The sequence below is a fragment of the Chiloscyllium plagiosum genome, unplaced genomic scaffold (genome assembly GCF_037043375.1).
Source record: "Chiloscyllium plagiosum isolate Xiang-an unplaced genomic scaffold, Cpla_swu_hap1 HiC_scaffold_2, whole genome shotgun sequence".
Taxonomy (NCBI): domain Eukaryota; kingdom Metazoa; phylum Chordata; class Chondrichthyes; order Orectolobiformes; family Hemiscylliidae; genus Chiloscyllium; species Chiloscyllium plagiosum.
The window spans coordinates 134,564,292-134,579,366 of NW_028270140.1; positions in this window are offsets into that span (position 1 = coordinate 134,564,292).

The following is a 15,075-nucleotide window of genomic DNA, read 5'->3' on the forward strand; positions in this document are numbered from 1 at the left end:
AGCAGACCTGATGGTCAGAATGGTCTAATTCTGCTCCTGCATCACATTTTTTTGTTTAGATTCTGTGTTACTTCACAGCTCAAAGTAGACACCATCAATTTTTGCAAATGGTTTGGTTTTAACATCATTCATATATAGCTTATAACACTTCATTTTGACACAGTGGCAATGCCTTTTGATCTATGTGTTCAAAACTACACTGAAGGCAAGAGGAAAGGAAATTGTTTAGATTGAGTGGACTTAAGTAGGCAGTTCCCTGAAATGAAAAACAATTCTCCAGTGCAATTCACTACAAAGGCAGAGAGTTTAGATCATTTATGATGACTCTACCATGCTATCCATGTCGAAGTTTGCTGATGAACAAACTGAATTTTGGCTGTTTGATGGAGCATGTGCTGAAGATTTAAAAGTCTCCAAGTTTCATGCAGGTATTTGTAATTTTTTGTGTTATTAAAATGTATGAAAGAAATTCTTTTGTTTTCTTCTCCAGCGACTTTGCTCCTGTTGTACAATTTCGATGTATACCAGTCAGCCCCCAACAGCTCACTCAAGTGGACATTCCTCATACATGAAGAAACAATCAGCATGGTATATAACTACCAAAAGCTTTACAGCTGAGATCAATCCTGCGTATAACCAACATCATAGTAAACACTTGTCCAGCAGGGTTCCTCACCAGCAATCAGGAGCAAGAACCCTTGCTGATCTCCTTCGCTGAGGAGGGTACAAGAGTCATTTTTTCTAAAAATCATCAATAAATTATCCTTCACCACACTTTCAGGCTGTGCATTCCAGATTCTAACCACTGGCTGCCCTAAAACATCATGCAATTCCTGGCCCTTCTGTCAAACTCGAGAGACTGTAGACCCAATTCCTGCCATTTCTACTGTGAAGAGAACTCTGCCATTCCCAGTGAATGATCTGGTGAGCTTTTTGTTACACTCCCTCAACCACTCTCAGAATGACTCTCAGAAACTGAAACTACACACAGTACTCCAGGTGCAGTGTCACCAAGGCTGCATACAATTCCAGCAAGACATTTTTACTTTTGGAGCTGAAAATGTGTTGCTGGAAAAGCGCAGCAGGTCAGGCAGCATCAAAGGAGCAGGAGAATCGACGTTTCGGGCATAAGCCTTCCTGAAGAAGGGCTCATGCCCGAAACGTCGATTCTCCTGCTCCTTGGATGCTGCCTGACCTGCTGCACTTTTCCAGCAACACATTTCCAGCTCTGATCTCCAGCATCTGCAGTCCTCACTTTCTCCTCGAAAATTTTTACTTTTGGACTCAAATTTCCCTTAGGATAAAGGCCAACATACCATTTGCCTTGCCTAGTGTTGTTGCTAGCTTTAACTCATAAGCAAAGACACCCAGGTCCCATTGAACACTAAACTTTCACCATTCAAGCAATATCAAACCTTTCTGTTTTGTGTGAGTGGACAACCTCACATTTTGCACTGCACTATACTCCATTTTCTGTATAAGGTATTAGGTCCAAAAGAGTAAATGCTGACATCACATTAATTCTACTCAATCTGCTGATTTCACAAAAGCTTTAGGAAGACAGTTAGTCTGGCACAAGGTCCTGAAGGAGACAGATGTGACACACCCAACTCCAGATATTTGAAATTGTGCTTAATCAGTTAATGGTAATTGTACCCATAGCTATTGTAAAATAGATTTTATATTGTTTTGCAAGACAAGTGCTTCTAAAAGACTTTATACTAGTCTATCTACAATCACAGAAGATTAGAGACAAAAACAACTGTAGATGCTGAAATCCAAAGTAGACAAGCAGGACGCTAGAGGAACTCAGCAAAGCCAGGCAGCATCAGGAGGTGAAGAAAGGTTCCAAACAAAACTTCTCCAACTCGGGATGCTGTCTTGCTTGCTGTGCTCTCCAGCCTCCTGTTTGCCTATCACAGATGGTTAGGGCAACCCTTAGACTCACCGTTGAAAAGAGAATTGGTGGTGTAAACAACTCTAACCACAAAACATTCAACAGGGTCCCCTTGGAAGTTGGGATGAACTTATTGGACCAATAGCAAGAGAATCTACTCAAGGTTTGCTGGTGAATTGCCACTTTTTCATGTCGAAATGCTCTGATCAATACAGCAATTTCCTTACTTAACACTATTTTCCTTTAGGAGGAGAGGCAGCACAATCCTTTTGTCATGCACCGTGACTGATGTACCTTAATTTCTCCAGCTCCTTGCCTTCATCTGAGTGAACCAAAGAGACAGGGCAGGTAATAAAAACACAACGTGAGCACTTTCACAAAGATGTGAGGGAACAACAACATATCACTGGGTGCTGATATAGCAACTTTAACTTGAATTGAGATGCTTCTATAGGTCACTGGGCTAATTATATAGCGGGAGAAAGTGAGGACTGCAGATGCTGGAGATCAGAGTCGAGAGTGTGGTGCTGGAAAAGCACAACAGGTCAGGCAGCATCCAAGATTCCTAATGAAGAGCTTCTGCCTGAAACATCGATTCTCCTGCTCCTCGGATGCTGCCTGACCTGCTGTGCTTTTCCAGCACTACACACTCAACACTAATTATCCAACAGCCCAAGCTAATGTGGGCAGATATCAAAACCCTACAAAGGCAGGTGGTACAAATTTAAAATCAAGTCATAAAACGTGGAGTTCACCCTTTTGTGACACAGTGGTAGTGACCTTCCCCCAGATCGAGGTGCCTGGATTCAAGTCCCACCTGCTAAAGAGGTATGCAATAACATCACTGAACAGGTTGGTTAGAAAAATAGGTTAAATAAGAAATGCCTGGAGTTGGCTCTCTTGGGACACAGTTAAAAATCACACAGCACCAGGTTATAGTCCAACAGGTTTAATTGGAAGCTAGTGTGCAGGAGAGGAAGCCAGGCTCAGGTCCCACCTGCTCCAGAGGTACATAATAACTTCACTGAACAGGTCGATTGGTAAAATAGGTCGAATAAAACAAATCTGGAGTTGGCTCTCTTACGGCACAGTGATAGTGTCCCTATCCCAGAACAGGAAGCCCAGGTTCAAGTCTCACCAGACAGGCAGATTAGAAAACCAGGTTCATTAAAAAAAATAAAAACATTAAAACCTGAAGTTGAAAACTGGTCTCAGTAACAGTGACTGTGAAACCATCGGTAATTGGTGTGCACATCCATCTCCTTCCTTAATGTTCTTTTGGGGGCTGAAATCCTAACTTGGAAAAGCCTTTTGTGACTCAAGACCCACAGCAGTGCTTCGTCAAAGGGTCAGTTAGACTCGAGACGTCAGCTCTTTTCTCTCCTTACAGATGCTGCCAGACCTGCTGAAATTTTCCAGCATTTGCTCTTTTGGTTTCAGATTCCAGGATCCACAGTAATTTGCTTTTTTTTTTACCACAGCAATGTGGTTAACTCTTTACTGATCTCAGCAAGTTATGTATTTAGGGATGGTCAATAAACATTAGCTTTGCGAGAGACAACAAAAGAAAATCCCCTGAAAGAATAGAAGAGTTTAGTTAGTTGTTCCAGAGTGCTTTGCCATTATCAGACATAAACTGGCACCAAGCCACATAAAGAAATAGGAGGACAGATTATCAGAAGCTAGAACTACTAGAAGATTTGAAGGGTCTTTTTAAAGGAGGAAATGGAGGTGCAATCGTTTAAAGAAGTAATTTCAAAGTTAACATCTGATGGCACAACTTCACATAGTGGAGTTACAAAAACCGTGAGGCCATAATTGGAAGTGTGGTGTAAGTTTGCAGGAAGGCACACACAAAGGTATCCACACAATGAAGCCTTCTGCCAGGCTGAAGCCACTGTGGGTCAGTGAGAATGGACTGTGAGTTGGGGATGTAGTTTCTAATTCAGGCAGCAAAGATTTGCTTGAGCTCAAGCTCAGTGGATAGTGACCAAGTAGGAGCACATTGGAATATTTGAGTCTCGATGTAACAAAGCCATGCAGCAGGGGATCTGAGTCAAGGCAGACACGTATGGCAAAGCTGGAAGTGAGAGGTCTTCTTGATGGAGCCTTTGTGAGGTCAGAGGTTTAGCACAGGGTCAAATTGGACATTCACATTATGAACGAGGCTAAATTATCAAGTCTTTTAAAGTCCAAAGAAAACCACATTTGTAATATGCAGATTGTTAGCTGCCATTATCAAAATGATCCACAATCTAAGCACATATTCTGCACTCAAGCTCAAATAAGTGAAATTTGGAATAGTTCTGCTGCAGATAGAGCTGACAACATTAGCATCCAACATCTGCCAATCCCTCCTTAAATATAATGAATTTTCTGAACTTGAGGTCATTTTCACACATTTATTGTCCACAAGCACCTCTGTTTGCAAGATATTGTTCTTTGGGCTAAAGAGTCAAGGCACAGGGAAAATGAGGGAATAGTCCACTGATTGAATAGTTAGCTCAATCATTTTGATTGAATGGCCTCCCTACTTTGCTGAAAATTCAACAATGCTATCCCGTCTGGTATTTGGCTGAAACAGTGCTAATTAAATAATACTTAATCAACATTCCAGCAAACAATCATTTTTGTTTTGCAGAATTAAATGGAACTGTGAGAGTAAAGTGAGACACATGAGCATAGAAATGATTATATACAGAGAAAATACTAATGTTGTTAGTGTTTTGCAGTGAATATTGCACTTTTGAATTGAGAGCGTGCCTTTCCATTCATATTGAAACCCACACAACACAGGAGCATGGACTAATGCTTAATACGCTCGCATTCCTACTTGTAATGTTCAGATTACATAAAAAGGAAAAGTGCATTGTACATATTTTAAAATGTCATACAGTTGTCAGGAATGGAAGTGAAGAATGAATAGCAGAGGTCTCTGAAACCTAGGTCATAATGTTAATTTTTTCACCTGTGTGCCAAATATCATCCTGTGACAATGTGACATAATTTATACAGCTCCTGTCACTTTGAGTGAGCCTGTTGAACACCTCCACTTCCAAAAGACTGCCATCCGTTGATATGTGGTGGGAACTGGACTGATGATGCTCGATGCTGTTCTCCATAGTTACTACCATATGTCTTAGGGCTACTGAATGATGCAGAGCCACTTAAAGTGATATGCGCTGAACTGACAAAAAGAAACACTAAAATTCACGTAAGTGCCGCTTTTTGATGAAATATTTCAACAGACTTCATATTGCAGAAGAATCAACATTATGCATTCATAGTCATTGTTTTACGAAGTTTGAATATTCCAATGAAAGGTCATCAACTGTTCTGTTTCCTATTATTTTAGGAGTGGTAAACCTCCTTATCAAATCCTACAACTGGATTTTTTTTTGATCTCCCAGTTAATCCAGTTCTAATGTTATTGTTTACCACTATTGTACAACAACATCCACTTGTATTATGCAGTTCTTTCACACAAAAATACATCCTGTGGCACCACACAGGTACATTATCAGACAGAATTTGACACCGAATCATTGGAATAGATCAGAACAGCATAAGACTAAAAGCATAGATGTCAGGTTTTAAGCAGTTTTTTTTAAGTTGTAAGAGGTTGAGGAAGAGACAGAGCAGCAACTGTTTTCTTTTAAATATGCTGCTCAGTGACATCCTATGTTTGAACAATACTGATGCCTTATGAGGCATCAATATGATTTTTTCAAAATGTCTGCACATGGACCTAATACAGTGCAGATGTAAACTATTCAATTGTTTCATATTTATAGATGCATACAGTATTTCAGCAAATGATCCCTCACCTTTGACATTTTGAAAGTTTACCCTTTGGAAAACCTACGTATCAACTCCCCTCCTTCCCAACTCTGGACAGATGCAATTTTTGCTTCCACATTGTGACACAGTGATAAATCACTGGATTCGTAATCCAGAACTTCAGGCTAATGTTTGAGGACCAGTTCAAACTATGACAGGTGTTAAATTCAGAAAAAAATCTGAAATAAAAAGCTAACCTAATTGTCATATATTAAAGTAAAACATCTGGTTCCCTATGTCTTTTTATGACCCAATCTGGATTTTTAACAATGTCCTTGAATGTTGATACTGGGACAAAAGTGTCAGTTTCTTTTGATGGGCCACAATAGAACATAGAACATAGAACAGTACAGCACAGAACAGGGTCTTCAGCCCACAATGTTGTGCCGACTATTGATCCTCATGTATGCACCCTCAAATTTCTGTGGCCATATGCATGTCCAGTAGTCTCTTAAATGTCCCCAATCACCTTGCTTCCACAACTGCTGCTGGCAATGTATTCCATGCTCTCACAACTCTCTGTGTAAAGAGCCCTTCTCTGATATCCCCTCTATACTTTCCCCCAACCAGCTTAAAACTATGACCCCTCATGTTAACCATTTCTGCCCTGGGAAATAGTCTCTGGCTATCGACTCTATCGATGCCTCTCATTATCTTGTATACCTCAATTAGGTCCCCTTTCCTCCTCCTTTTCTCCAATGAAAAAAGTCCGAGCTCAGTCAACCTCTCTTCATAAGATAAGCCCTCCAGTCCAGGCAGCATCCTGGTAAACCTCCTCTGAACCCTCTCCAAAGCATCCACATCTTTCCTATAATAGGGCGACCAGAACTGGATGCAGGATTCCAAGTGCGTCTAACCAAAGTTTTATAGAGCTGCAACAAGATTTCATGACTCTTAAACTCAATCCCCCTATTAATGAAAGCCAAAACACCACAATCTTTCTTAACAACCCTGTCCACTTGGGTGGCCATTTTAAGGGATCTATGTACCTGCACACCAAGATCCCTCTGTTCCTCCACACTGCGAAGAATCCTATCCTTAATCCTATACTCAGCTTTCAAATTCGACCTTCCAAAATGCATCACCTCACATTTATCCAGGTTGAACTCCATCTGCCACCTCTCAGCCTATCTCTGCATCCTGTCAATGTCCCGCTGCAGCCTACAACAGCCTTCTATACTGTCAACGACACCTCCAACATTTGTGTCATCTGCAAACTTGCTGACCCATCCTTCAATCCCCTCATCCAAGTCATTAATAAAAATTACAAACAGTAGAGGCCCAAGGACAGAGCCCTGTGGAGCACCCCTCACCACTGACTTCCAGGCAGAATATTTTCCTTCTACTACCACTCGCTGTCTTCTTTTGGCCAGCCAATTCTGTATCCAGACAGCGAAGTTCCCCTGTATCCCATTCCTCCTGACCTTCTGAATGAGCCCACCATGGGGAACCTTATCGATGTTATGAAGATGGAGAAGGACCCTTACTCCACATCCAAAAATGTTAGACAAAGGTAGCATCAGTCTTGGCTATGATGATGATACTGATTTGTGGTCAGTAGTTCACACAGGGGATTGACAGTCTGGAACAGTAACATCACAAACTTTCAAACAAGCATAAATGCCTTCAGAGGAAGATGGGAAAATGCTGTGAAAAATTAAAACATAAGGATATCAATTGATAGAATGCTTCTTGGAATTTGCTGAGAGCAGCTTCCCAATAGTAGAATGAGGAGGCACAAAATACAAACAGTCAAAAAAGACTGGAATGTTTTTACCTTTCTCCCCCACAACTTAGAACATAGGAAAGTACAGCACAGAACAGGCCCTTTGGCCCACGATGTTGTGCCGAGGTTTAATCCTAATGTAAAATATAATAACGTAACCGATGCACCCCTCAATTCACTGCTATCCATGTGCATGTCCAGCAGTCGCTTAAATGTCCCCAATGACTCTGCTTCCACCACCTCAGCTGGCATTCGTCTGCATAAAGAACCTACCTCTGACGTCTCCTTTATACCTTCCTCCTAATATCTTCAAACTATGACTCCTCGTACCAGTCATTCCTGCCCTGGGGAAAAGTCTCTGGCTATTGACTCTATCTATTCCAATCATTATCTTGTATACCTCTGTCAGGCCTCCCCTCTTCCTCCTTCTCTCCAGAGAGAAAAGGCCAAGCTTATTCAACCTCTCTTCATAAGGCAAGCCCTCCAGTCCAGGCAGCATCCTGGTAAACCTCCTTTGCACCCTCTCCAAAGCTTCTGTATCTTTCCTATAGTTGGGCGACCAGAACTGGACACAGTATTCCAAGTGTGGTCTCACTAGGGACTTGAGGAGCTGTAGTAAAACCTCACAGCTCTTAAACTAGATCCCCCAGTTACTGAAAGCCAAAACACCATATGCTTTCTTAACAACCGATCCACTTGGGTGGCAACTTTGAGGGATCTATGTACTTGCACACCGAGATCCCTCTGTTCCTCCACACTGCCAAGAATCCTGTCTTTAATCCTATATTCAGCATTCGAGTTTGATCTTCCAAAATGCACCACTTCACATTTATCCAGGTTGAACTCCATCTGCCATTTCTCAGCCCAGCTCTGCATCCTATGTCGTGCTAGAGCCTGCAGTAGCCCTTGATACTATCAATGACACCTCCAACCTTTGTGTCATCTGCAAATTTACTAACCCACCCCTCACCCTCCTCATCCAAGTCATTTATAAAAACTATAAAGAGCAGAGGCCCAAGAACAGAGCCCTGTGGGACCCCACTCAAAACTGACCTCCAGGCAGAATACTTTCCAGCTACAAACACTCTCTTCCTTCTGTCAGCCAGCCAATTCTGAATCCAGATACCCAAATTTCCCTGTATCCCATACTTTCTGTCATTATGAATGAACCTACCATGGGGAATCTTATCAAATGCTTTGCTGAAGTCCATATACACCACATCCACTGCTCGACCTTCATTGACCTGTCTTGTCACCTCCTCAAAGAACTCAACAAAGTTGTGAGGTATGACCTGCCCCTCACAAAGCCATGCTGACTGCCTTTTATCACACTGTGCTTTGTCAAATAGTCATAAATCCTAATCTCAGAATTCTTTCCAAAACTTTGCTGACTACAGACGTAAGACTAATTGGTCTGTAATTGCCAGGGATTTCCCTTTTACCCTTCTTGAAAAGTGGAACAACATTTGCCTCCTTCCAATCCTCTGGTACGACTCCTGTGGAGAGTGAGGAGGCAAATATCATCGCCAGTGGCTTAGCAACCTCCTTTTTCGCTTCCCGAAGCAGTTGAGGATAAATCTGGTCTGGCCCTGAGGACTTGTCAATCTTACTGTTTTCCAAAGTTTCCAGCACATCAACTTCATCAATCTTGATCTGGTCAAGACTGTATCCCAGCTCCTCAAAGTTTTCATCCACAACAAGTTCCCTTTCCTTGGTGAAAACTGGAGCAAAGAACTCATTTAGGGCTTCCCCTATCTGCTCAGACTCCACGCACAAGTTCCCTGCACTGTCCCTGATCAGTCCTACCTTCTCCCTGATCATTCTCTTATTCCTCATGTATGAGTAAAATGCCTTTGGGTTCTCCCTAATCCTTCCTGCCAAGCCTTTCTCATGCCCCCTCCTGGCTCTCCTCAGTCCATTTCTGAGCTCCTTTCTAGCAAGCCTGTAATCCTCTAAAGCTGTGCTAGATCCTTGCTTCCCCCACCTTACATAAGCTGCCTTCTTCCTTTTAACAAGACTCTCCTCTGTTCTTGTCATCCAAGGTTCCTTTATCTTACCCCTTCTTACCTATCTCAGAGGAATAAATTTGTGCATCACTCGCAACAACTGCTCCTTAAATATGTCTCCATATGTCTGCTGTGCCCTTTCTGTGGAACAATTGCTCCCAGTGTGTACTTCCCAATTCCTGTCCGATGGCATCATAATTTCCTTTTCCCCAATTAAATATCTTCCCTCAGTAACTGCTCCTTTCCCTCTCCAAGGCTATGGTAAATGTGAGGCAGTTGTGATCACCAAAATGTTCTCCCACTGCGAGATCTGACACCTGTCCTGGCTCATTGCCGAGCACCGAATCCAAAATGGCCTCTCCCCTCGTCAATCTGTCTACATACTGAGTAAGGAAACCTTCCTGAACACACCTGACAAGAACGGCTCCAACCAAACCATCTGCACTTAGAAGGTTCCAGTCCATATTGGGAAAGTTGAAATCACCCATAATGACAACACTGCTACATTTGCATTTTTCCAGAAACTGCCCGCCTATAAGTTCTTCAATCTTCCTACTGCTATTAGGTGGTCTGTAGAAAACCCCCAATGCGGTGGTTGTTCCCTCGCTATTCCAAACTTACACCCATACTGACTCAGTCGACAAACCTTCCCCAACAAGCTTCATTTCTGTAGCTGTGATGTACTCTCTGATTAACAATGCTACACCCCCTCCTTTTTTTCCACCTTCCCTGTTCTTTTTAAAAGTTCTAAACCATGGAACATCAAGCAACCATTCCTGCCCCTGTGAAACCCACGTCCACATTATGGCCACAACATCGTAGCCCCCAGTACTGATCCATGCTCTAAGTTCGTCACTCTTATCTCGGACATTCCTTGCGTTAAAGCAGACACACTTTAACCGATCCCTTTGTTTCATTGTGTGAGAAACCTTCTTGATAGATTCAGTATCTCCTGTCACTGCCCCATCTGCAACTGTCTCCCTCTCAGACATGTGGCTGATTCCCACCCCCCTGTCAAAATAGTTTAAACCCTCCCGAATGACTTCTACATAACAATACTTCACACTTAGAGTTGGCCACCATGGTTTCTGAGGTATAATCAATAAAAGCTTTATTTGTGATTGCATTAAGTCTGTTCACATTTTCAGAACTGAAAATGCTTTGTATTAGATCAGAACAGTGGCAGAGTCCTCAAACGGGTACAAATTATTCACACATTCCGAAACTGACAAGTTAAACTATTTATTGATAAGATATTCAGATGATGATATGCAAGACATTAGTTTGTTTGAAGAAAGAGCATTTGCTAATGAATATTTAACATGCTGTGGCAGAGTTTGGTCACATTAGGTCAAATGTTCATTTCCTTTGGTCTCTGAAAACTAATTTTGATCGCAGTCAGCCATAAAAAAACACATTTTCTCACTTACTTGTCACTTGATTATCATAAACCTAAGCACTTCCTGGTTGAAATTAATTTAACTTGTGCCTTTTCTAAAAAAAAGCAACATCTGATTAGGAATTCTGTGTGCAATGTGCAGTCTAGTGGGTTTATATTTGTTTAATATTTATCATTTATATGCAGTTCCTTCTATTCAGTTCTAGCAGGAAAGTAAGAGTCAGAACCAATCAACTTCTGATGCTGTCTCTAAACTTGATACATTGATAGAAATCAGTTTCAAATACATAGTGATATAAAAGTGAAATGAAATCTTCTGAATATAATTTGGTTGCTGGGTTTGAATCTGACTGCCATATCTTTGAGTGTTGCATTGAGGTGTTTTTTTGCCCCATTTCATCACTGTAGTATTTCCCTCCTTCCCCCCTCCTCTATCCAAAACAAAATGTGGAGGGGTGGAGAGACATAATGGGCAGCTCAGTGGTTAGCACTGCTGCCTCACAGAGCCAGGGACCCAGGCTCGACGCCGGCCGAGAGAGACTGTATGGGGTTTGCACATTCTCACTGTGTCTGCATGGGTTTCCTCCGGGTGCTCCGGTTTCCTCCCACAGTCCAAAGATGAGCAGGTTAGGTGAATTGGCCATGCTACATTGCCCATAGTGTTCAGGGATGTGTAGGTTGGGTGCGTTAGTTTGGAGAAATGTAAAGTAATAGGGTTGGGGAATGGGTGTAGGTGGGATACGTTTTGGAGGGTTGGTGTAGACTTGTTGGGCCAAATGGACTGTTTCCACATTGTAGGGACTGTATGAATGAATATTTCATCATGGGAATGAGGTATTGCTAATCAGACTGGCATTTGTTGCTGTCCCTACTTGCCTTGATCCAAGTAGCATGTGAGCCAGACCAGATTAGGACCAAATAAGATTTCCTTCCTTAAGTATGTTTGTGATCCAGATAGTTCTTTTTTAATAACAATCAACAATGATTAATCACCATTACTAAAATTCCAGATTTTATTTCCTGAATTTAAATTCCACCAACTGCTGTAGTGGGACTTTAATCCATGTTCTCAGGGCATTGCCTGAACTTCCAGGTTACTAGTCCAGTGAGATTACAATTATTCCAGCTCCATTGTCCTACCAGACTACAGGGCTACTGTCTCATTGGAGAGGGATGACTGGCGATAGTTTAACCTGAGAGTCACATCCTCTCAAGCAAGGGGAGAGATTGATGGTGACTATCATACCATCTCCTCACTGGAGCTCAAACAGCTGCATTGACCCAGTCAAGAGTGAAGATGCATATTTTCAAGCATCAAACATGGCTTAAAAATATCAGCCCCAAAAAGGCATCCACTTTCAAATATTACAGTCATCGATGTAGCGGAGGAAAAGGTGGGGGGTGGGGCCAGTGTAGTTGCGGAAGATGGATTGTTCCACATATCCTACGAAGAGGCAGGCATAGCTGGGGCCCATGCGGGTGCCCATGGCTACTCCTTTCGTTTGGAGGAAGTGGGAGGATTGGAAAGAGAAGTTGTTCAGGGTGAGGACCAGTTCAGTCAGTCGAAGGAGGGTGTCAGTGGAAGGGTACTGGTCGGTACGGCGGGAAAGGAAGAAGCGGAGGGCTTTGAGTCCTTCGTGATGGGGGATGGAGGTGTACAGGGACTGGATGTCCATGGTGAAAATAAGGCGTTGGGGACCGGGGAAGCGAAAATCATGGAGCAGGTGGAGGGTGTGGGTGGTGTCCCGAACGTAGGTGGGGAGTTCTTGGACTAAGGGGGACAGGACGGTGTCAAGGTAGGCGGAGATGAGTTCGGTGGATACTTGAGTGTTAGAGTTGTACTCATACAGGCAAATGGGCAGTATTTCATCACACTCTTGGCTCATGCCTTGTAGATGATGAATATTCTTTGAAGAGTCACAAACTGAGTTGCTTATGTGGCTATCCCAGGTCAATGGTAGTGCCTCGGATGTTGACAGTGAGGTATTTAGCAAGAGTACTTCCATTAAATATCTCAGGGTGATGGTTTGATTCTCTCTAGTGGAGATGGTCATTGCCTGATACTTGAGTAAGCCTGAATGTTACTTGCCATTTGTCATTCCAAGCCTGGATACTGTCCAATACTTTTTGCATTTGGACATAGACTGCTCGAGATTCTGAGTCATCATGAATGGTGCTGCAAATCATTGGAAAACATCTCCTATCTAACCTTGTGGTGGAGGGAAGGTAATTGATGAAGCAGCTGAAAGTAAGACCCTCAGATATAGGAGCAGAATTAGGCCATTCAGCCCATTCACTCTGCTCTACCTTTCAGTCATGGCTGATATGTTTCTCAACCCCATTCTCCTGCCTTTTCCCCAAAGCCTTAGATCCCATTACTGATCAAGAATCTATATGCCTCTCTCTTAAATGCACTTAATGACTTTGCCTCCACAGCCTTCTGGGGCAATGAGTTCTACAGATGCATCACCCGCTGTCTGAAGAATTTTTTTCTCATCTCAGTTTGAAAGCGTCGTCCCTTCACTTTGGGACTGTGTCCTTGGGTCCTCATCTGTCTCCAACTAATGGAAACATTTTCTCCACATCCACTCTATTTTAGCGTCTCAGACCTAGACCGCTCCAGATGGTTGGATCTTGGACACTACCCTATATAGGTGCTGCGGTGAAGTCCTGGTGCTAAACATCCATTAAATACAGTCAAAAGCTATGATGAGGTCAGGAGCTGAATGGCTCTAATGCAATCCAAACTGAGCATCAGACCGCAGGATATTGCTAAGCAGGTCCTGTGTGGTCACACTATTGAGAAGCTCTGTCACAACTTAATGGATAGTTGAGAGTGAACAGATGCTGCAGTAATTGGCCAGGTTGAATTTGTGCTTTTTTGTGTGTGTACAGGACACACATGTGCAATTTACCAAGTTGTCAGACAAATGTTAATGCTGTGGCCTGTTGAATCTTCTTCTTGGCAAGCGTTCTCAATCTTGAAATCTCACTTTGTCCAAACAGAGCAAAATTCTGCGGTTATTGCTTCTGAAACAGTTGGCATTCACTCGTTTATAGTCTCATACCTTTGGAACTGAAGGATGAGCAGAGTCTCAAGGAGACAAAGTTGCTAGAAGGGAACATGATGTCAAAGTTTACATCCACATTCAGATAGCACCATTCCTATTTTACATTTAGTGAGGAGCCATGTTTCGGCACAGTGGCTAGCACTGCTGCCTCACAGTGCTAGAGACACGTGTTCAATTCCCGCCTTGGCTAACTGTCTGTGTGGAGTTTGCACATTCTCCCTGTGTTTGCGTGGGTTTCCTCCGGGTGCTCTGGTTTCCTCCCAAAATGTGCAGGTTAGGTGAATTGGCCATGCTAAATTGCCCGTAGTATTAGGTGAAGGGGTAAATGTAGGGGAATGGGTCTAGGTGGGTTGCTCTTCAGAGGTTCGGTGTGGATTTGTTGGGCCAAAGGGCCTTTTTCCACACTGTAAGTAATCTAATGTAATCTAAGTGTCCTTGTTCCATCAAAGAGCAGGTCTCTGTGCCATATCTTATGTTGTCGTCGCAACCCAAGACTTGAATTACGCTATAATTGCTGGAGATCTGAAAAGCAGCTCATGTGAGGAGAATTTCCTCACATTCCATGCCTCAGTCAAAAATACAACAGCAGTCCCATGATCTTGAGCACAGTCTCTGCGACCATCTCTTGACAGGGCTGATTTCATTTCAGAGTCATGGGTTTTGTTCTCACAACAAAGATGAGCACCAAAATCAAATCAAGAAATTAAGGAAAACATCAAACAAAAATGGTTACAATGTAATTGTAGGATAAATAGATAAAATCTTTTCCTGGGGTGGGGGACGTCCAGAACTACAGGGCATAGGTTGAGGCTGAGAGGGGAAAGATATAAAAAGACATAGAGGGCAACTTTTTCACACAGAGGGTGGTACGTGCATGGAATGAGCGACCAGAGGAAGTGATGGAAGCTGGTACAATTGCAATATTTAAGAGGCATTTGGATGGGTATATGAATAGGAAGGGTTTGGAGGGATATCGGCTGGGTGCTGGCAGGTGGGACTAGATTGGGTTGGGGTATCTGTTCGGCATGGACGGATTGGACTGAAGGGTCTGTTTTCATGCTGTACATCTCTATGACTTGATGACTCTAATTACAGTGACAAACAAAGATCCTTGGTACCTACATCTGAGGCATGTT